At 43.9% G+C, this 20,965-nt stretch overlaps 1 protein-coding gene across 4 annotated transcripts in view; it reads left to right on the top strand.

Annotated features, from left to right (window-relative positions):
* The first annotated feature begins 244 nt into the window (after window positions 1-244).
* MGAT1 (alpha-1,3-mannosyl-glycoprotein 2-beta-N-acetylglucosaminyltransferase) overlaps window positions 245-20,965 on the top strand; it is a 45,682-nt gene continuing 24,961 nt past the window's right edge. Inside the window, exons 1-2 of one of the 4 annotated variants that reach the window (XM_063122214.1) lie at window positions 245-306; window positions 1,275-1,834. The gene's annotated coding sequence lies outside the window, so the exon portion shown is untranslated. Of the gene's footprint in view, window positions 307-538; window positions 581-803; window positions 889-1,274; window positions 1,835-2,084; window positions 2,097-20,965 lie in introns of those variants that run through there. The other 3 variants (XM_063122215.1, XM_063122213.1, XM_063122219.1) reach the window with 3 other exon arrangements.

Raw genomic sequence — 20,965 nt, 5'->3', positions numbered from 1 at the left:
GAAGTGGTGACGCTTTTGTCTCGTCAGTTCTGAAAAGGGGGCGTAGCTAAACTGTGATGGAACTGTCCCTTGCGAAAAGCGCCTCCTCTTCGTTGTTGGGGGAAGAGGAAGGGGGGAAGTTGGGCGTGGTCGTCAGTGAGCGGCTGCGCCTGAATTTTGACTTGTACGAAGGTAGGGGGCGTGGCCTCCATGGAAAGCGGAGAGCGAGGGGTGGGACGGCTGGTTGCCATGGGTTCGCTTCCGGCGCTGACAGGCGGAAGTGGCTGGAATTCTGGTGCTGCTTGGCGTTGAGTGTCGTTGCCCTCGGTCAGTGTAAGCGGGGGGGGGGGGGAGAGAGAGAGAGAAAGGAAGGAAGGGAGGAAAGAATGAAAAGGGAGAGGAAAGAATGAAAAGGAAGGAAAGAAATAAGAGAAGGGAGCCAGTCCAGTCTCTCCTGCCCGCTTGCAGGAGGGAAGGGAAGCAGGACTCCCATTAGGGAGGGAGCGGCTGAGGAAGGCTAAGGGAAACCGAGGGTCGGGAGAAATAGAGCTCTTTCCCGCTCCATATTATCGTTGATTGCGTTTAATAAAACGTGTAGCTGGTAAGGGAGAAGAGGAGGGAAGGAAGAGGCCCCTCCAGTCACTTCGGAAATGGGAGCAGGGAAGGAGTAGCGAAAGGCCTTGGCGTTTAATTTGAAAAAGGCTCCTCTGAGGAGATCCCTCCTCCCCCCCTGCACAAATGGGTGTATGTATGTAAACAATGCACTATAAGTAATATATAGGTGAACTTAGGAGCCTGCCTTATTTATACTGGGTCAGACAGTTGGTCCGTCTAGCCCAGTATTGACTTCTCTAACTGGCAGCAAGTCTCCAAATCTTCAGCAGAGGACTTTCTCAGCCTTATATATTGGTATATAAGTGTATTTTTAATGTATAGGCACACACCCCTCTGTGTGTGTGTCTCTGTGCGTTTATGAATGGGAAGGGTGGTGAGTGACAAACAATCCTCCTTTTCACTTTCAGACAGGAGATTAGAGTTTTGAGAAACTCAGTTGCTTCCATACTTGGGTTGCCACCCCAGTAGAGTGTGTGAATACTTCATTTATATTTTGCTTAAAGTTGGGATTGGGCTGGGTTGGAATTGCAGGTGGCTCTCCTGTAAAGCTGGTTTTTTTGTGAAGCAATAGAAAAGTATCATGCTAAGTTACTATCACCAGCAAAAAGTCAAAGCCATGTGGGGATGATATGTCTGAAGTTGAGAAGGTAGTTTCTAATCCAGGTTTGTGTGCTATGCAGGGGCATGGTGGCTGAGGCTGGAACAACTGGAGGTACAATGTAGTGCCTCCTTCCACGAGATCCTGTCAAGATGGTTTAGATCCAGCAGAGAACGTATGTTTTCTTAAGATTGTGTTTGAAAAAAGAAACACTCCACTGACAGATGTAGAATTGGTTTTAAGGACATTGTCGGGTGAGGAAAGCAACTGGATACTGATGACAATGGAGTATTGTGTCCTATGGGTTTTCTTGAGCAGTCGTGAATGCTGGACATCCCCTTTGTGAGATGGAAGATTCCACAAGAGCCTTAAAGACTTGAGAATTATCCTGGGATCAAAAGATCAAGCTGCTATTCTTTGTAGTAGTGGCAGAGGCTACTAGAAGATTTCCCCTCTGCTTTCCGGCCTAAGGAAATCAGTGTAGGCAACTGAAGAAACAAGTCCTATTCCAGTTTATCCACCTGCACTGATTCTTCAAGGTGGAGTCTTGGAAGGGGGAGGGGGGTGCCAAGAGACCCCCCTCCCCCAGGAGAGTTCTTTAGGCTGGCCACCCTACATCTGTGGAGAGCTGACACCTGCCAGGTAAGATTCAATATCTTGTGGATAATTACCTTGTAGACAGAAGTCAGTGAGATCTTCCCTTTGTTATACATTGGAACAATCATCTTCACTTGTAAGCATTCGAATGTTATGTACTATGTGTCCAGTGTGGTATGCAAGAACGAAAAGGTTGGATTGAACTCCATGTTTCTAGTCCTAATACTAGAATCTGTTGAAGGCTGGGCAGGATCTGTGAGCAGATCCGACTGTCTCCTGGTTTCCTGTGTTTCTCCTAATAAATAGGGTAAGTTAAGTAGATTTATGCATATCTGTTTGACTCTCATGATTTATTCTTGGTGCAATATTGCAATTAGCTTGGTGCACACAACCTTGCTCCAAATATTTGAACCTTTGGCAAAAGGAAGAATGTGAGCATCTTCTGAATGCTGCCTGTACTGGATCTGTGTAGCAATTTCATGCAATAATTCAGAGGTTTGGGATTTCTATAGGCATTGCTGATGTATTACCTGGGGTCTGCAAAACCTGCAGGACCAGGTTTGCATGTCCTGTAATGTGGTGGTTATTCCTGTATACGGAGGGCATGGATGGTAAAGTACTCCACAGGCATATTGCTGGTAATATGGTATAGGGTGTGATTTGCAATGGTTTAGGCCAAGTGGCTTCATTTAGTGTGGATATGAGTTGCTTCTAGCATGGGCTGTTAAGGTGAACTTCTTTAACAAAAAATCCTTTCTCTTTTAGCCATTACTACAATGTTTATAAATAAAAGTATTTGCAGTATTAGTTTTCAAAATATTTCATATTTCCAGTAAAAAAGCAAGCCAGTATTCCCATCCCCATATCGACGAGTGTAGTATGTGAAGCAGACAGACAGTAGCTTCACAAGTCCGCCTATTGAGTTAATGTGAGACCTGAACTGGGGCTTTTAGTTTACAATTCAGTCACATGCATTACAGTCCTTTGCATGCTTATGCAGAAATAAGGCCTGCTTTTTTTACTTACACCAGGGGTATTGATCCTCTTTTAGCCTGAGGGCCGAGTTCAATTTTGGAGAAACTGGGGGTGGGGTGCATTCCAGGGGTGGGTGGGGGAAAGAAAAGAGGGAACGGGTCAAAAATAACAAAAATGCTAGTATATTTTAGCTTAAAGCTCTTCCTGCCAGTAAGTAAGCTTTAGGAGAGTAATTTCATCCTTCCAGAATTTTTTTTTGGGGTGGGGGGACTGTGCAAAAGCCTGGAAACCATCCAATTATTGGTGGGATGTTTGGGGAGCTCCAGAAGGCCAGATGGAGATCACAGTAGGGATTGATTTGACCCTTGTTCTGAAGTTATGCACCCCTTAATTACCCCTGATAAATGTGTGTGTAGGATTGCAGCCTTGGCCACAGTTGATAAGGAACTGGAAGGTCAGTTCCATAGTGTTCACAAAAAGTTGCTGTAGCTAGCATTTATTGTAGTGTGTGAGTTTGTGTGTACTTTTGTCTCTTTCAGCTACGAGCCTTGCCGCTCATATTCTTGAGTTTGTACTCAGGTTTTTCAGTCTCAGTTTGAAGTGGAGGAAGGATAATGCTTAGTGTTACCACTGATCTGTTTCAGTCAGGCTTCTACCTCTAACCATATCTGACATGAGCAGTTGTGCTATCATGAGCTACTGATGCATCATCGCAACACACATTACAGTAGAACTCTTACATCTGAGCTAATTAATTATTTCCTTTGCATAGCAAATCATAAGATCAGGCTATTAGTCTATTTTAGATAAAGCAGGGGGTATTGTTGTAAAGTGCTTTAAATATCTGTTCTTGCAGATAACCACTGTTTATGTTCTGTGGTGCTCATGATCTCTAGTACAAATGTTGCTTTCTGAGCATTATTTTTGGCACATGGCTCTTCCCTCTAGGGTTTTTCAGAAGCCTCTTGTCTCCTTTTCCTTCCTTAATCACTGATACCTGCTAAAACATTCCAAATTTGTGAAAACCTTCATCAGGTTAAGAACATAAGAAGTGCCATGCTGGATCAGATCAAGGGTCCATCTTGTCCATGCTGATTAAATATAGGTGGATGTTTCCTTAATTTATCCAAACACAGCAAGTCCAAAATGTTCAGTAACTTAAGAGTTGAATTTGGGTTTCCAAGTGAAGAGGATTATTATTATTTATTATTATTATTTATTTATATAGCACCATCTATGTACATGGTGCGGTACAGAGTAAAACAGTAAATAGCAAGACCCTGCCGCATAGGCGTACATTCTATTAAAATCATAGTAAAGCGATAAGGAGGGGAAGAGAATGCAAACAGGCACTGGGTAGGGTAAACAAGCACAGGGTAGAGTAAAACTAACAGTATAAAGTCCAAACAGCATCAGGTTTTAAAAGCTTTAGGAAAAAGAAAAGTTTTTTAGGATGCTTAATTCTGACCAGTTGTTTTGAATTGGGAAATGGGACGTCCTGGAATAGCCTAACTGAATGATGAACCAAATGTGTATGAGGGTTATGTGATTCTGTTTCACTAATCCAATTGAACAGTGAAGACATATAGGGAAATGGTTCAAATTGCTTGTTTTCCCATATCTGCTCAGTAGGCAGAGTCATTAGGGCTTTAATCAGCATTGGCCCTTGGTGTGTTCAAGCGAAGTCCCATCAGAGTTAAAAGTGTATATTCAGTAAGCAATGTCCAGTGTAGCTGTGTACTTAGATGCTGACTAAAAATGGCAGAGTCTAAAATTGTTTCAGAGATGGTTGACTATGCTTGTGGTACAGGTGAAATGTCTTGACCGCACCCTGCTACTGAATAACTTTGCCAGGTGTTTGCTGGGAATACTGAATTCCACCCATCTCTGATTACTTGAAGTAATTACTGTGCTTCTGTTTACATAGTCGTTTCTTGTTGTGATGGGGCAAGAGCCTCTAATCATGTTTGTCTCTCTTTCAGAACAATTCAATGGTAGAAGGATTTAAAGTGAGCAGAAAAATTGAAATGGATACAGGAATGTAACTTTTGTAAACTGCCCAGAGAGCTTCAGCTATTGGGCAGTATAGAAATGCAATAAATAAATAAATAAAAACCTTAAAAGATGTTCCCCTGATTGTGGTGTGGCTGTGAGAAGTGTATTCTGGAGGGATTCATGTTACCCACCTTTAAAACATCCAGTCACTATGTCCTATTTTGCTAATCAATATGCACAGCACAATATTGGCTCCTGTCTGAACAGGCAACGGGTTTTGACTGTGCAAAAGTGCCTTTTGAAGGTATTCTCTTCTCTTTGGCCGTACTTGAGGTTTGGTTTGTAATTACTGTCTTGACAGCAGGTGATCTCAAACTTGATTAGTGTGCCATCCCAAATGAAGAGGAGCTCTACCCGAGTATGGCCGAGACACTTCAACAAGTAATGGCTTGCCTGCATCTCTTGCTCATTCTTCTGGAGGCAGTTGCATACGTTTGCTGTACTTTTGAGGACTTGAAAGTAATCCAATGAGAACCTAAGCACCAATGGAGAAACAGTGTGTTGCCTTAAAGCAGACCTCCCTAACCTGGCTGCCCCAGATAGTTTGGACTACAACTCCCATCATCCCCAGCCAACAAGACCCTGCTGGGTGGAGATGGTAGGAGTTGTAGTCCAACCTATTTGGAGGTTGTCAGGTTGTGAGGAAGGCTGTATTAAAGGCTCCGTACACAGTAGCCAACCAGCAGTGGCCAACTTTCTGTTAGAACCTATTTGTATCTCTTTAGGGAGACCTCTCTTACAGTTGGAGAACTATAACTTTGATAGGGAAAGTTGTCATTTTTTGTGTGTGCTTCATCTGTGAGTTGCCCAGTCTCTTCCCCTTCACAATCCCCATGAGTGTATATTTCATGCTGGATTGTTGCTGAAATTACATTTTGTGGTTGTGACAAAACAGGTAGTTGTTTTTATTAAAGGTCAGATGATATTTATTGCTCAGGTTAACTGTACTGATGGTGAACTTTTATGGTACTTAATCTTTATGCCTAGCCTGAGATTGGGCCACAGGGTTCTCAGAGGATTTTGATAGTTGATCCTGAAAGGGAGACAGTTGTGATGGTTGAAAGGAGGAGTCAGGATGGAAGCAGAAGTGAAAGGAGTGGAGGTAGAATAGTGTGTGTTATTTTATTATTTTTCGTGGCTTTAGAAGAACGTGAACTGTTACTGTTGCTTTATAAGAAAATAAAAAACATTATTCTATATCCAGTATGGTCAATAGCCAAGAGGAACTGTTAGTTTATACAGCAGTAACCTAGCTGCCTTGGATACTTGAAGGTGCAGGGTAATGAAAGAGATATTTCTCAAGTGGTGGAATTCCAGTCTTTGACACCTCACCTGTGGAAGAGAGAGGTCTTAGCAGTGAGTGTGCATGCTTACCTCTAATTGGGAATATTGGAGAAATCTGCAACAGATTTGCATGAGTTCAGCTGATACAGACCAAATCATGTGGACTTGTAAACCGGTTTTTCACTTTTGGGACAGGGGCATTTAGAACGAAATTCTGGTAAAAACCCCATGATTCCACCAATGAGTGGATGAAAGAACAAAAGATGCCTAACAGTCAGTGAAACACAGATGGAACAGAGTTAAAACACGCATATCCCCACCTGTAATACATTCCACAGTGTCCTTGAAGCCCCAGGCAGAAGTTGCCATAAGGCCTTCCCTGTACAACCAAGCAAGACAGCAAATAGAAGCTTATCAGCCTGATATAAGAACAGCAGGATTGCCTTTCTGGAAAAAGCCTAATGTCCATCTTGTCCAGCATTTTGTTTTCCACAGGGTCAGTCAGGTTTCTTTGGGAAGCCACAAGCAGGTTATGAAAAGAACAGCTCTCCCCCTGATTTGCCCCTAAGCAGCTGGTATGTAGAGCTATATTTCCTCAGGGTGCTTCCATTTAGCTAATAACCATTGGTAAGAGTATCCTACATAAAATAGTTTGACTTTAAAAAAATATCTAAGCTGGTGGCCATCAACACTGTGTGAGGCTATCTGATTCAGAATTTAGCCGAGATTCACTTGTCTATCTTGGAATTCAGAACTCTGAATGCTCCTTTATTCTGGGGAAACATTCATTAGCATTAAATACTGAAAGCCAATTAAATGAGGCTCTATTGCTTGACAGACTGAACTCAAGAAACATTGCCATGGGCAAATATCTATTTTCCTGAAGAGATTGCTGTGATCTGCATGTCTAGTAACTTTAACTGAGCTCCTAAGGAAGAAAGGAATGAAAATGATATGAAGGCCCCTCCTCACCAGAAATGCAGTTGACAGTAATTGTCCTGACTCTTGGCCTTTTGTGATCTGTGCTGTCTTTTTCTTTTTTTAAAAAAAAAAAGCCTAGAGTTAATACCTGTGAAAGTGGGCGGACTTTCCTCTCCTGACTTCACCATTCAGAAGAGAGAGTTTTTCAGATAATGGCAATGTACTTTCTAAACGTGTTCAGAGGGCATTTCCTATGTGAAGGTAATGCTTCCTCACCTGTCTGATTTTTTTTACAGTCTGGTGTCCTCTACTTCTCTCTGGCAGCCTATGATGACAGTAGCCTTGTAAATGCTACACTGTCTGAGAAGCAGCTGGGAACAGTGATGTGTGGTGGAAAATGTTCTGGAAAAAAATCCAGTTCTTTTTTCTCCCACAGTATTCTTTTATACGTTCATCAGTAAAAAGTGAATGGATGCCATTTGCAAATGCAATATTAGGCAAGCCTGGCAGTTCCAAAGTGTACAATTAATGTTTTTCAGATGAATATCCCTAGCACATATATGTCATTGAAATACATATATGTCTCAGAATGAAATGGAGTTAATAAGTACTGACAGCGAAACTGAAGGTGCCTCAGCAACCTTAGTGGAAGAGAGATGAACTTTGTTGAAATAGAATCATAGAATAGCAGAGTTGGAAGGGACCTACAAGGCCATCGAGTCCAACCCCCTGCTCAGTACAGAAATCCATCCTAAAGCATCCCTGACAGATGGTTGTCCAGCTGCCTCTTGAATGCCTCTAGTGTGGGAGAGCCCACAACCTCCCTAGGTAACTGAATGGTTACCTAGGGTGAGTGGTTATCAGTATAACATGCACATTGCTTTATATTGCTAAAATTAGTGTGCCATCGTTGGTTCCCCCCTTTAATGTAAACAATGTAAGAGTAATCCTATGGCATCTACACAGCATGTTGTTGGTAAGGCCGTAGGATTTGGTGGGGGTGGAATTCCTGGATCTGGGGTTGGAGACAGCACTTTGATATCAGACCAAGGAGTCTGAGTCTCCTGCCCCTCATAGCCGGTGTGGAGAGAACTGCTGGTTGTGTCCACAAGCTCACAAACACCAACTCGGAAAGATGGGAAAGGGGGTGGTTCTGTGGGAGGGAAGGAGAAGGGAGAGGACCAGGGCAGCCAGCTTACAAAGAATTCTCTGGCTCCTTCCCTCTGGCTCCGCAGAGCCCCAGCTAGACAGGCAAAATTTCCCATCTAGCAAAAATGCAGGGCAAGATTATTGTCTCCACATTCCTTCCACCCTGCATAGGACCCCTGTCAGCCTTTGACAAGTATTCCATTAAAAAAACTATAAGCACTTAAATTCCATCATGTGTGCTTCCCCACCTTGAATATTTCAGGTCAAAAATGTGGGGTGTACTGGGACACAGAATTAACATGGGCTAATTTTTAATGCTTTGTTTACTAAATACAAGTGAAAGAGACATGCTAAATTAGAACTCTTTAGAGCAGGAGGGGGCAACTTTTGGATTTCCAGATACTTTAGTGTACAACTCCTTTCATCCCTCACCATTGGCTACCCAGCTAAGGGCTGATGGAAGTTGTAGGCTGAAACATCTGGAGGGTCAGAAGTTGCCCACATCAGAAAATTTTCCAATGCAAATGACACAATGCAAATTAACCTAATTTGCACTGGATTTTTTTTTTCTAATTCACAGTTCCCTGGAAAAATGCATCACTGGCCTGGGGGTAGGGGGAGATGGCTGTTCAGCTGATGGGGATAGGTTTGGCCTGGATGCTGCTCTTGCTGATTTGCCCAGATTCATCTGGGAGACAAGCATACATTCAAGTGGGTTCTCCATGTACACCATGCAAGATGGTACTAGCTGTTTCCCTGGTTCGCTCTTAAGAGGCAGAATTGTATGCCTTCAAGAGGCAGCTGGACAACCATCTGTCAGGTATGCTTTAAGGTGGATTCCTGCATTGAGCAGGGGGTTGGACTCAATAGCCTTATAGGCCCCTTTCAACTCTATGATTCTATGTAGCAGCACAATGTAAATCATTTGCAATTGCAGCACAGTGTTTTCGCTGTGTAAGCAAGTGTACCACACTACAAGTGCAGCTATTGCCCCTATATGATGTCTGAGTGCATGCATATAACATTACATAAGGGCATGGTAATAACACAAATTGCTCAGCTGTAACTTTCTGGCTTTGTATCCCTTTGTATTGGCACTTGGCCAAGTGAGTAAAATTCTGTCTAGTTTGCAGTGCTAGACCTCTACCATTCTAACCACTTGTGTGTTTGGGGGTTGTTCTTGAGTCCCCTGTTCTTGTTTCTGAAGCCAGGGCATATAGCTTAATAGAGAGAGTGGGCTGGCACTCTGGAGAAAGAGTTGTAGGGCAGGTGGTGGCAGATCATAAAGAAAGTGTGGGAACATGTGTAATCTTGCTAGGCAGTATGGAGACCTTACTTCTGCCACTGTTATCAGATGACACCATAATGTGATTTAAAAAAAATGAATGGCACTCTTGCCATCTTCTTTATATAGGATATTAACAGTATTTGGATAATAATAATGATAATAATAATAAATTTATTTCTTAACCACCTCTCCCTTTGGATCGAGGCGGGGAACAACATTAGAACAGGAATCAATACATCTTAAAAAATCATGATTTAACATTGATCTGGATAGGCCTGCCGGAAAAGGCTAGTCTTTAAAGCTGCCTTAAAATCACACATAGTGTTAATTTTACGAATCTCCTCCGGCAGCCCATTCCACAATCTGGGGGCGACAGAAGAAAAGGTCCTCTGGGAAACTGATGTCAGCCTAGTTTTAGCTGACTGAAGTAAGTTCACCCCAGAGGACCTGAGTGTGCGGGGCGGACTATATGGGAGAAGGCGATCCCGCAGGTAACCTGGACCCAACCCATTTAGGGCTTTAAAGGTGATGACCAACACTTTGTACTTTGCCCGGAAACTAATTGGCAGCCAGTGGAGTGATTTTAATGTTGGTGTAATGCGGTCACCCCTAGGTGTACCGGTGACCAACCTGGCTGCCATATTTTGAACTAGTTGAAGTTTCCGAACTAGGTACAATGGTAGCCCTATGTAGAGCGCATTGCAGAAGTCAAGCCTTGAGGTTACCGGCGCGTGCACTACTGTCTTTAGGTCTTCTGACTCTAAGAAAGGGTGCAGCTGGCGTATCAGCCGAAGCTGATAGTAGGCACTTCTGGCCGTCGCATCTATCTGGGTTGTCATTTGGAGCGACGGATCCAGGAGCACCCCCAAACTGCGAACACAGTCTTTCAGGGGGAGTGTAGCCCCATCCAGAACTGGCTGACACACCTCCAAACCTAGGTCAGAGCCCTTGACAGCAAGCACCTCTGTTTTGTCTGGATTTATTTATTTATTTATTTAATTACATTTATATACCGCCCCACAGCCGAAGCTCTCTGGGCGGTTTACAACATTTTAAAATAGTAAACATTAAAAGTATACAATTTAAAAACACACAAACACACACACACATAAAAACAGTATAAAAACAACAGCTTGTTTTTTCTCATCCAGCCCATTACTGCCTCCAAGCATTCATTCAGAGGAGACACACTATCCTTAGCTGATGCTGTTATTGAAGGCATAGAGAAATATATTTGGGTGTCATCAGCATACTGATAGCACCCCGCCCCATGCCTCCGGATGATCTCTCCCAGCGGTTTCATGTAGATGTTAAACAGCATTGGGGATAGGATGGCACCTTGTGGTACGCCATACAACAGCTCCTTTTTTGAGGAGCAACTATCCCCAAGCATCACCATCTGGAATCTACCTGAGAGGTAGGACTGGAACCACTGGAGCACAGTGCCCCGGATTCCCAAACCCCTCAGGCATTCCAGAAGGATACCATGGTCGATGGTATCGAAAGCTGCTGAAAGGTCCAAAAGTACCAGCAGGGACACACTTCCCCTGTCAGTGCTCATGTGGAGATCATCCACTAAGGCGACCATAGCTGTCTCAACTCCGTATCCTGCCCTAAAGCCAGTTTGAAATGGGTCTAGAAGATCTGTATCATCCAAGACTGCTTGGAGTTGGAAGGCAACTGCCCTCTCAATCACCTTGCCCAAAAATGGAAGATTTGATACTGGTCTATAATTATTAAGGTCCAGGGGATCCAGGGAGGGCTTTTTGAGAAGCGGCCGTACCACTGCTTCTTTTTAACATGGTGGAAAACTCCCCTCCCTGAGAGATGCATTAACAATATGTTGTAGTTGTAGTCTAACTGCATCTCCTCCCTGGGCGACCAGCCAAGAAGGACAGGGATCAAGAGGACAAGTTGTCTTCCTTACTCATCCAAGCAGCTTGTCCACATCATCAGTACTCACCAACTGAAACTGATCCAGTGTAATCCTACTCATGGAGTTGCTGGACACTTCAGCTTCAGCTTCTGTTATAACGACGGCATCTAAATTGGCTCTTCTCCGAGAGATTTTATCTGTGAAATGATCATTAAATGCATCACAGCGAACTACCGAAGGCTCTAAAACTGGGTTCAGGAGAGGAGGTGCCTGAGTTAGACCCCTCACCACCCTAAACGGTTCTGCTGGACGTGAATTCGCAGACGCAATGCGGTCAGAGAAGAAAGCTTTCTTCGCTGCACGTATTGCCACCCTATAGGAACGAAGATGTTCTCTATGACGTGCCTTGTCGGATATGAGACGAGTTTTCCTCCATCGGCACTCCAGTCGTCGACCTTCCCGCTTCAACTTCCTGAGATCTTCTGTGTACCAAGGTGCCCGATTGGAAGCAGGTCGGAGAGGACGTTTGGGGGCAATCGTGTCGATAGCCCTAGTTAGGTCTTGATTCCATCTATTGACCAGGGCTTCAACAGGATCGTCGACAATACCAGCCATAGCACCCTCTAAGGCTTTCTGGAATCTAAGAGGATCCATCAGCCTTCAAGGGCGGACCATCTTAATAGGTCCGCCACCCCTGCAGGGGCGGATGGTAGCCATGATATTAACCCTGACCAGAAAATGGTCTGTCCATGACAACGCAGAGGTATTTATCACCTCCGCCCACAGATCTGTCTGTTTGGAACTGAAAACAGCATCGAGGGTGTGACCTGCTGAATGTGTGGGTCCAGAGACCAATTGGGATAGGCCCATGTTTGTCATGGATGCCATGAACTCCTGAGCTGCACCTGACAAACCACTCCCGAAAGGGATGTTGAAGTCGTCCAGGACCAAAAGCCTGGGCGACTCCAACACCAACTCCAACACCAGTTCCGTGAGCTCGGCCAGGGAGTCTGATAGGCAGCGGGGTGGCCGGTACACTAACAGAATCCCCAGGCTATCCCTGGTCTTTAGACTCAGGTACACACACTCGATGTGATTCAATTCCCAGACAGGAAGTCTGATCAGGTTGAGATTATCCTTATAGACCACAGCTATTCCGCCCCCCGCCCACTTTTCCTCACCTGCTCGATAACACAGTACCCAGCTGGGAGGGCCTGGGCCCATGTTGGGCCACTGTCATCTCCCAGCCAGGTCTCTGTGAAACATGCCAGGTCGGCCTCATCATCTGTGAGGAGATCATAAATTATATTTGTCTTGTTTTTAACCGACCTGGCATTGCAAAGGAGCAAGGAGAGGGTCCGTGGGTGGCTTGGTTCGTTCTCCAAGTTCCCCAGGGTGGCAGGGCGACCGGAAGGAAAGATGGGTGTTAAATATCTATCTCTCCTTCCCCTGTAATGGCATTTCGCCCTGCCATCACCATATCTCCCTCTGCCCTGCACAACTTGAATTGTCACCTCCTTTCCATTATACATTATACATCTACAATAACTTCACAATAGCAAATTAACAACAATACACAATTAACAGGGGAAATTAACAGTTAATTAGCTCAATTTGATCGGGGGGGGGGGAATTGAATGGCTGCTGCCAGGTGACTGTTGCTGGAAGGGAGCAGGAGGGATGGCTGAGCAGGTGACTCCTCAGCAGAGCTCCCTTTCTCTGTCTCCTGCAGCCTGGTGGAATGGCTGCTGCCAGGTGACCATTGCTGGAGGGGAGCAGGAGGGATGGCTGAGCAGGTGTCTCCTCAGCAGAGCTCCCCTTCTCTGTCTCCTGCAGCCTGGATACAATCAGAAAGAATGCCAGTTTTTCAGTCACCGTTTGAACTGGAGGAAGGATAATGCTTAGTGTTACCACTGATCTGTTTCAGTCAGGCTTCTACCTCTAACCATATCTGACATGAGCAGTTGTGCTATCATGAGCTACTGATGCATCATCGCAACACATGATATTACAGTAGAACTCTTACACCTGAGCTAATTAATGATTTCCTTTGCATAGCAGATCATAAGATCATGCTATTAGTCTATTTTAGATAAAGCAGGGGGTATTGTTGTAAAGTGTTTTAAATATCTGCTCTTGCAGATAACCACCATTTATGTTCTTGTTATAATTTACCTGCCTTAGAGCCTGGCAAGGATGTATGTGGCTGGGAAGGATCTCCCTTGAAATGGTTCTCACAGAATGGCTTGTCTATGGATGAGTTGCCACATGGCAGTTGCACAGGTTGAGGCTGGTTGGATGTGGCCTGTAGGTCATATGTTGATGTCCCCTGTTAAGCTGCACAGAAGCATCTTTTAAATGCAAATTAAAATACAGAGTAGGAAACCCTTAGAACATGGGTGCAAAACCTCAGGCCCGGGAGCCAAAATGTGGCCTTCCCTCTTCCCCACCCCCAACTACCAATCACTCAGTGGTTTCCTGGCTTTCTAAAAGTTTGAAATGCCTCTCCTAAGGCCTAGTTATTGGAATTAAGAGCTTTAAGCTAAATGTGTTGCTAATGTTTTGGTATTTTGGCTGTATCCCTTTTGCTTTCAACCCAGCCCAACATTGGCATGTGGCCCCCGAGAGCTTCTTCAAAGGGTTCAACATCCCTGCCTTAGAATGTGGTTTCTAAATAGCATCTTTATCTCTCAGCGTAACAGAACTGAGTAAAATCCAGATTTCTTTTTTTAAAAAAGAGAATAAAAGCACAAAGAATGCTTATGTGTTTTTTTTTCATTTTGGTGTGAGGGTTAGAAAAGCAATTTCAGTGGCTTCATAAAGTTTCGGAATCCCAAGTTGAATACAGTGCCAAAATTATCTTTTTAGACTCCACAGTCTTTAAACCACTCAACATATTGAGCAGCTTTATTCCTGCCTTAAAAAAAAAAGACTGGTGTGCTAACAGTCCTGCCCTATATTTACAGTTTGATCTTCCGTGTACGTTTTCTTTCTCTCCTGGCACAGTAGCAGGCTGCCGCAAACCTTTATGCTGTCCTGCCAGTTCTCTCCCTGAGTCAGGTGTGATGTTCCTACCTCTTTTTGATGAGTGTCCTTTGTGGATGCTTTTGTTCATCTTCAAACATTCCCTAGGTTTGGTGTTTTTAGAAGAGAGAACAAAGGTGTAGATGGAACAAAGTACAGAAAAGTAAAAGTAGTCTGCAAGTGAAACTCAAAATGAAATACAACCTTCTTATAGGATAGCACTGAAGGTTGAGGCTGTATGCTTGAACCTATTCCATTGTGTGTTACTTTAAGAAAAGAAAAAAAGACCAATACCCTAATTGTAAACCATGTTGCAGCTTTAAGCAGACAAGATAATGTCTGACCGATAGTCTCAGTGTTGTTAGTAAGTGCTCTGCACCACTTCAAAGTGGCTGTTTTCAGTGTTAGGTGAAGTGATATTTATTTATTTTTATCACTTATGCTCCTAAGAGAGATGGACATTATACAAGCCTGTGGGTCAACTCAGCTTTGCAAGCAGATTCAGAAAAGTTACTAGGCCTTCGTCATTTTTACTAGCCTTCCTGGTGACTCATACATCACGGGCAGACACCTGTTCCAACAGTATGTTTGTTTTAAAATAGTTACCCATGTATACAAAAAACATAAGATACTTGAACAACCCTTCTGTGGATTGAGAAAACTTGCATTCTCATTTCCCAGCTTAACATTTGTCCACAATAATGTGACAGCTTTCAGGTTTGAGAAAAAAGTATGCAGATTGAAAGTAATTTGTTTGAAACTGAAATAGGCAAATTGCCTACAGAATTCTGGCACTGGAAGTAGTTTTTCTGTACCTCTTGGTACTAGGGATGTGCTCCGCTTCTAATCGGACCGTAGAAGCAGGAGCGGAGCGGGGGGCTTCGCCTGCCCTTAAGGTGGAGGCGAAGAGGATTGGGGGGCCGGCGGAGCGTGGCGAAGAGGATCGAGTTGAAGGCGGATCCTTCGCCTCGATCTGGAGCTCCGTCGGAAAGGTAAGTGGGGTTTACCGGGCCCTGCTGCTGTCGCCCATGTGGCGACGGCGGCAGGGCCCGGTAATCCCCCCCGCCCTCTTCTCCCTTACCTGCCTCCGTCCGCGGTCCATCAGCGTCTTCAATTGAGCCTGTGGTTCCAGCAGGAAGTCTGGGCCGCTTGCGGCCCAGACTTCCTGGTGGAACCGCGGGCTCAATTGAAGACGGCGACGGACCGCGGACGGAGGCAGGTAAGGTCCCCCTCTCCCTTTGTCCCTTACTGGGCTCTGCCGCCGTCGCCGCATGGGCGGCGATGGAGGCAGGGCCCAGTAACCCCCCCTATGTGGGGGGGAACGGAGCTCGGATCTGGAGCTCCGAGCGGAGCGGAGTGGGCACAGGCGGAGTGGGGGCGGAGCGGAGCGGCACGATCCGAAAATGGCGGATCTGAAAGTGAAGCGGAGTGGGGGGTCCGTGCACACCCCTACTTGGTACCATCAAAGTTGTCCATCATACTGTGGTCTGATGCTGTTAAAGATGCAGATCTTTAACAGAAGCAGAAAGCTGGCTCAGCATTGGGGCAACCACAGTAGAAACCTAGCATGAGTTGCAAGATAGCAGACACTTTACATGCCTTATTAGAATATAATTTGTTGCATTCAGATGTAACAATAACTTTGAATGTGCCTAGCCTCCCTGATTTTGTACTCCCTCATGTAGCTTTTGGAGGAGTTTGGAAGCTTCTGCTTTTGAATAGCCACATCTTGCTGTATTGTCCAAACCTGGCAAACTGTGGTTACTCTGAACTGTGTTTAATTTCAAAGAAGCCAACTGTAGTTAAGAATAATCACAGTTTGCTGGACCTGGGTGACACAGCAAGTTATGGTTAATCAAAATTGGAAAGAAACGCTTCAGAACTACTCCTCCCAGCTCTTTTTAGCCTTATATGCCCTATCTGTACCCTTCTGTCTTGCCATCAGCCAGGTCAGTGCGTGGCAGGCAAGGCAGATTGGTTACAGTGCCCGTTATGTCTACAGAAAATATCTGTCACCAGTCTTTTTAAAGGATGGAAGTGAGGCTAAGAAGTAGGACAGTGGGTGGTAAAAGCACCCTACAGATCAGATTCTCTCAGAATAATGGAAGGGATTTCTGCCTTTGGAATGCGATTATTTTTATATTTATAGATAATTTATGTTGCCTTTCTTCCCAAAATGGAAGATAAGGTAACCAACAAAATGCATAGAGAATAATCACAATATAATATACAATAAAATTAAATGGAATATCACAATACCTGCATCAGAAAATATGGCATAACTAAGTCATAAACTCTTCTCTTAAGTTGGGTGTTGGTAAGTATTCCGAGGAAGAAAATTCTGCAGTTAGAGTGTGGCATCTTACACAGCCCCTTGTCTTTCCCTGAAAGGCTTTATTTCATCAGCAGTTAGTATTTGGGGAGAGCCTCTCCTATAGATCTTTATGGGTGAATGAATATATCATGGATGATGCTCCTTCAGCTGCATTTTTGTGAACTGCCCAGAGAGCTTCGGCTATTGGGCGGTATAAAAAATGTAATAAATAAATAAATAAATATAAGGAACTTTTAGGATGGCCACCACCTTAAATTGGGGCCAGGTAGTACTGGACTGGTAGGCTCTCAATAGCCCTCAATAAGAGCAGAACTTTTGCAATAACAAATGCTTCCAAACAGTGTTCAAGGGGGATCTAATGTAAAGTACGTTAGAGAAGCCAATAATTAAGTTTTCAAAAGCATGAATGATAGTTGCAAGACCTCCTGGGGCTTTAGCTGAGTGGCAGAACACATGTTCTGCGGACAGAAGGTCTAAGTGCAAACCCTGACATCTCCAGATTGGACTGGGAAATATTCCTGAGTAAGGCCCCAAGAGACATCCTGTTAGTGGTTCAGTCCGGACCACACATTAACCAGTGGTGGTTTTAGTAGTCAACCATCAGTTGGGTGGTCAATAGTTGGTTATTGTGTTGTCTGTCGGGCAAAAACCACCACACGGTTGACTGTTTTCCAAAATAACCGACTGAAAATAACCGACCAAAATAACCCGCTGTAGAGTTGATTAGTCTCACAACCGTGGGTTAGCGTATTGTCCAGATGGAGCCAGTGAGTGCAGATGATCTTGATCTTGATGGGTCAGTGATCTGACTTGCTACAAGGCCACTTCGGATTTCATATGCTAGGCCCTTGTTCTCAGGTATAGGATGTGACTCCACCCTCCTCTTGAGAGAGCCCGCCTTCTTTTCTCCCACTTTGCTTTCCCAACCTTGAGTTATCATCTTGGGCAGCTTTAAAATTGGCAATACATACAAGAGACATAACAGAAAGTCTTATAGAATCTTAAAGGCTAGTAGATTTATTGTGGCATAAGCTTTCATGAACTAGAGCCCTCTTGATCAGATGCATGAAACGTTATTCTCTATTTGCTGATGTGTGTATATGGATACAGAGAAGAAAATTCTAAATGGATGAAAAAGCCGTGAAAAGCAAGAGGTACAGTCTGACATTTCTATGCAATGCTCAGATCAGTGACTACTCACAATAGAAGTAAACTTGCAACTTCACAATCTTCCTAGAAATGCTAGTGTAACATCTGCGTGAGGGAGAGGACCATTCATTCTAATTGCATACAATTGAATCTGATGATGAATTGTACTTTAGCCATTACATACTCCCTTACAATTTTATTGGGGAGGGGGCGTTGTTTGTTTGTTTGTTTGTTTTTATTGCTGGAGAATGAAGATTCTTCAAGTCAGCAGCAGAGTATCCTGGAAGGCTGAAATGTTCCCTCACTTTTTTGATGTCATTCATGATGTCATTCATGTATCAGTTCATTAACTTAAGAACATAAGAAGTGCCCTGATGCTGGATCAGACTGAGGGTCCATCTAGTCCTGCATGCTTGTTCACACAGTGACCAACCAGCTGTCGGCCAGGAACAAATAAAGCAGGACATGGTGCAAGAGCACCATCCCACCCATGTTCCCCAGCAACTGGTGCACACAGGCTTACTGCTTTGGATACTGGAAGTAGCACATAACCATCAGGACTAGTCCATTGATAGCCTTCTCCAGGAATTTATCCACCCCCCTTGGTGGCCATCACTACATCTTGTGGTAGTGAATTCCATAATTTAACTATTTGCTGGGTGAAGAAGTATTTCCTTTTATTTGCCCTGAATCTCCCACCAATCAGCTTCATGGGAAGACCCCAGCTTCTAGTATTTTGAGAGAGGAAGAAAAATGTCTCCCTATCCACATTCTCCATACTATGCATAATTTTGTACACCTCTATCATGTCTCCCCTTAACTTCCTTTTTTCCAAGCTAAACCTTCCAAGCCATTTCCTCATAGGAGAGATGCTCCAGCCCCTTAATCATTTTACTTGCCCTTTTCTGCACTTTTTCCAGCTCTGTAATATCTTTTTTTTAGGTGTGGTGACCAGAACTGTACACAGTATTCTAAGAGTTGTTGCACCATAGCTTTGTATAAGGGCGGTATGATACTGGCAGTTTTATTCTCAATTCATTTTCTTATAATGCCTAACATGGAATTGGCCTTCTTTAGAGCTACTGCACACTGGGTTGACATTTTCATCAAGCGGTCCACTACAACCCCAAGATCTTTCTTGTTCACTTGCCGTGTGCTCAAGTCCCATCAAGTTCTACTTGAGTTGGGTTTTTTGGCCCCATCATGCATCACCTTACACTTGCTTACATTGGACTGCATCTACCATTTGGATGCCCACTCTCCCAGCTTGCATAGAAAATGACCGATTTGCCCTATGTAAACATCACAAAGGTATTATTAGCAGATGAAGATCAGCACCTGAAGGTATAGAAAGTGGGAAAAGGCTTTTATCTTATGGCCTTCAGGTTTCTCACCTCACTCCTTTCACCCTTCAGCTTGATTGGACTTGGCATTTCCTTAAAGGGACAAAATATGCCCAAGGGTATGTATATTTCATGTAATGGTCAGACAGCCCAGAACCTGTCACAGGCTGTTTGAGAATTGTACTTGCATATTTTCCACATGAGCCAGTTTTTTAAGCCTCCATATCTTTGAAGTTTTAAAGCTGTGCAGGTAAGCTTAAAAACCTTGGGTCTTCAAGTGGCAAAGCATCCCTGCCTACACTTATTATTATTATTATTATTATTATTATTATTTATTTTTATAGCACCATCAATGTACATGGTGCTGTACAGAGTAAAAAAGTAAATAGCAAGACCCTGCCGCATAGGCTTACATTCTAATAAAATCATAATAAAACAATAAGGAGGGGAAGAGAATGCAAACAGGCACAGGGTAGGGTAAACAGGCACAGGGTAGGGTAAAACTAACAGTATAAAGTCAGAACAAAAGCAAGTTTTAAAAGCTTTAGGAAAAAGAAAAGTTTTTAGCTGAGCTTTAAAAGCTGTGGTTGAACTTGTAGTTCTCAAATGTTCTGGAAGAGCGTTCCAGGCATAAGGGGCAGCAGAAGAAAATGGACGAAGCCGAGCAAGGGAAGTAGAGACCCTTGGGCAGGCGAGAAACATGGCATCAGAGGAGCGAAGAGCACGAGCGGGGCAATAGTGTGAGATGAGAGAGGAGAGATAGGAAGGAGCTAGACAGTGAAAAGCTTTGTAGGTCAACAGGAGAAGTTTATATTGGATTCTGAAGTGAATTGGAAGCCAATGAAGAGATTTCAGAAGTGGAGTTACATGGTCAGAGCGGCGAGCCAAAAAGATGATCTTAGCAGCAGAGTGGTGAACAGAAACCAACAGACTGATGTGAGAAGAAGGAAGGCCAGTGAGAAGAAGGTTGCAGTAGTCCAACCGAGAAATAACCAATGCATGAACAAGAGTCTTGGCAGAAGAGACAGACAAAAATGATCGAATCTTGGCAATATTATACAGGAAAAAACGACAGGATTTAGCTACTGTCTCAATATGAGGAATAAAGGAGAGCGAGGAATCAAATATAAAGCCAAGACTACGAGCTTCCTTGACTGGAGTAAGTGTAACATCATTGACAGTAAGAGAGAATGAGAGATGAGGAGAAGGTTTAGGAGGAAAAACAAGCAATTCAGTCTTTGCCATATTAAGTTTCAAACAACGATGAAGCAACCAAGCTGAGATATCTGAAAGACATGCCGAGATACGATCGTGAACATCAGGAGAAAGATCCGGAGATGAAAGATATAATTGTGTATCATCGGCATACAGATGATATTGGAGGCCATGAGATTGAATAAGATTACCCAAGGGCAACATGTATAAAGAAAACAACAACGGACCAAGCACCGAGCCTTGGGGAACCCCTACTGAAAGGGGAAAAGAAGAAGACGAGCTGCCATTAGCCAACACGCTGAAAGAGCGACCCACTAGATAGGAGGCAAACCAGTTATAGACAGAGCCACAAAATCCAAGGTCATGAAGGGAATCTAAAAGAAGATCATGATCAACCGTGTCAAAGGCTGCAGTTAGATCAAGGAGAATAAGAACGGAATAATAGACTTGGCAGTAAGAAGATCATTGGTAATCTTAGTAAGGGCTGTTTCAGTGGAATGCAAAGGACGGAATCCAGATTGAAAAGGATCCAGAGCACAGTTACTAGAAAGAAAATCAAGAC

Source organism: Elgaria multicarinata, chromosome 3, assembly GCF_023053635.1.
Source record: "Elgaria multicarinata webbii isolate HBS135686 ecotype San Diego chromosome 3, rElgMul1.1.pri, whole genome shotgun sequence".
NCBI lineage: Eukaryota > Metazoa > Chordata > Lepidosauria > Squamata > Anguidae > Elgaria > Elgaria multicarinata.
Note: the sequence above shows the minus strand (reverse complement) of the source record. Positions and strands in the feature narration are given on the sequence as shown.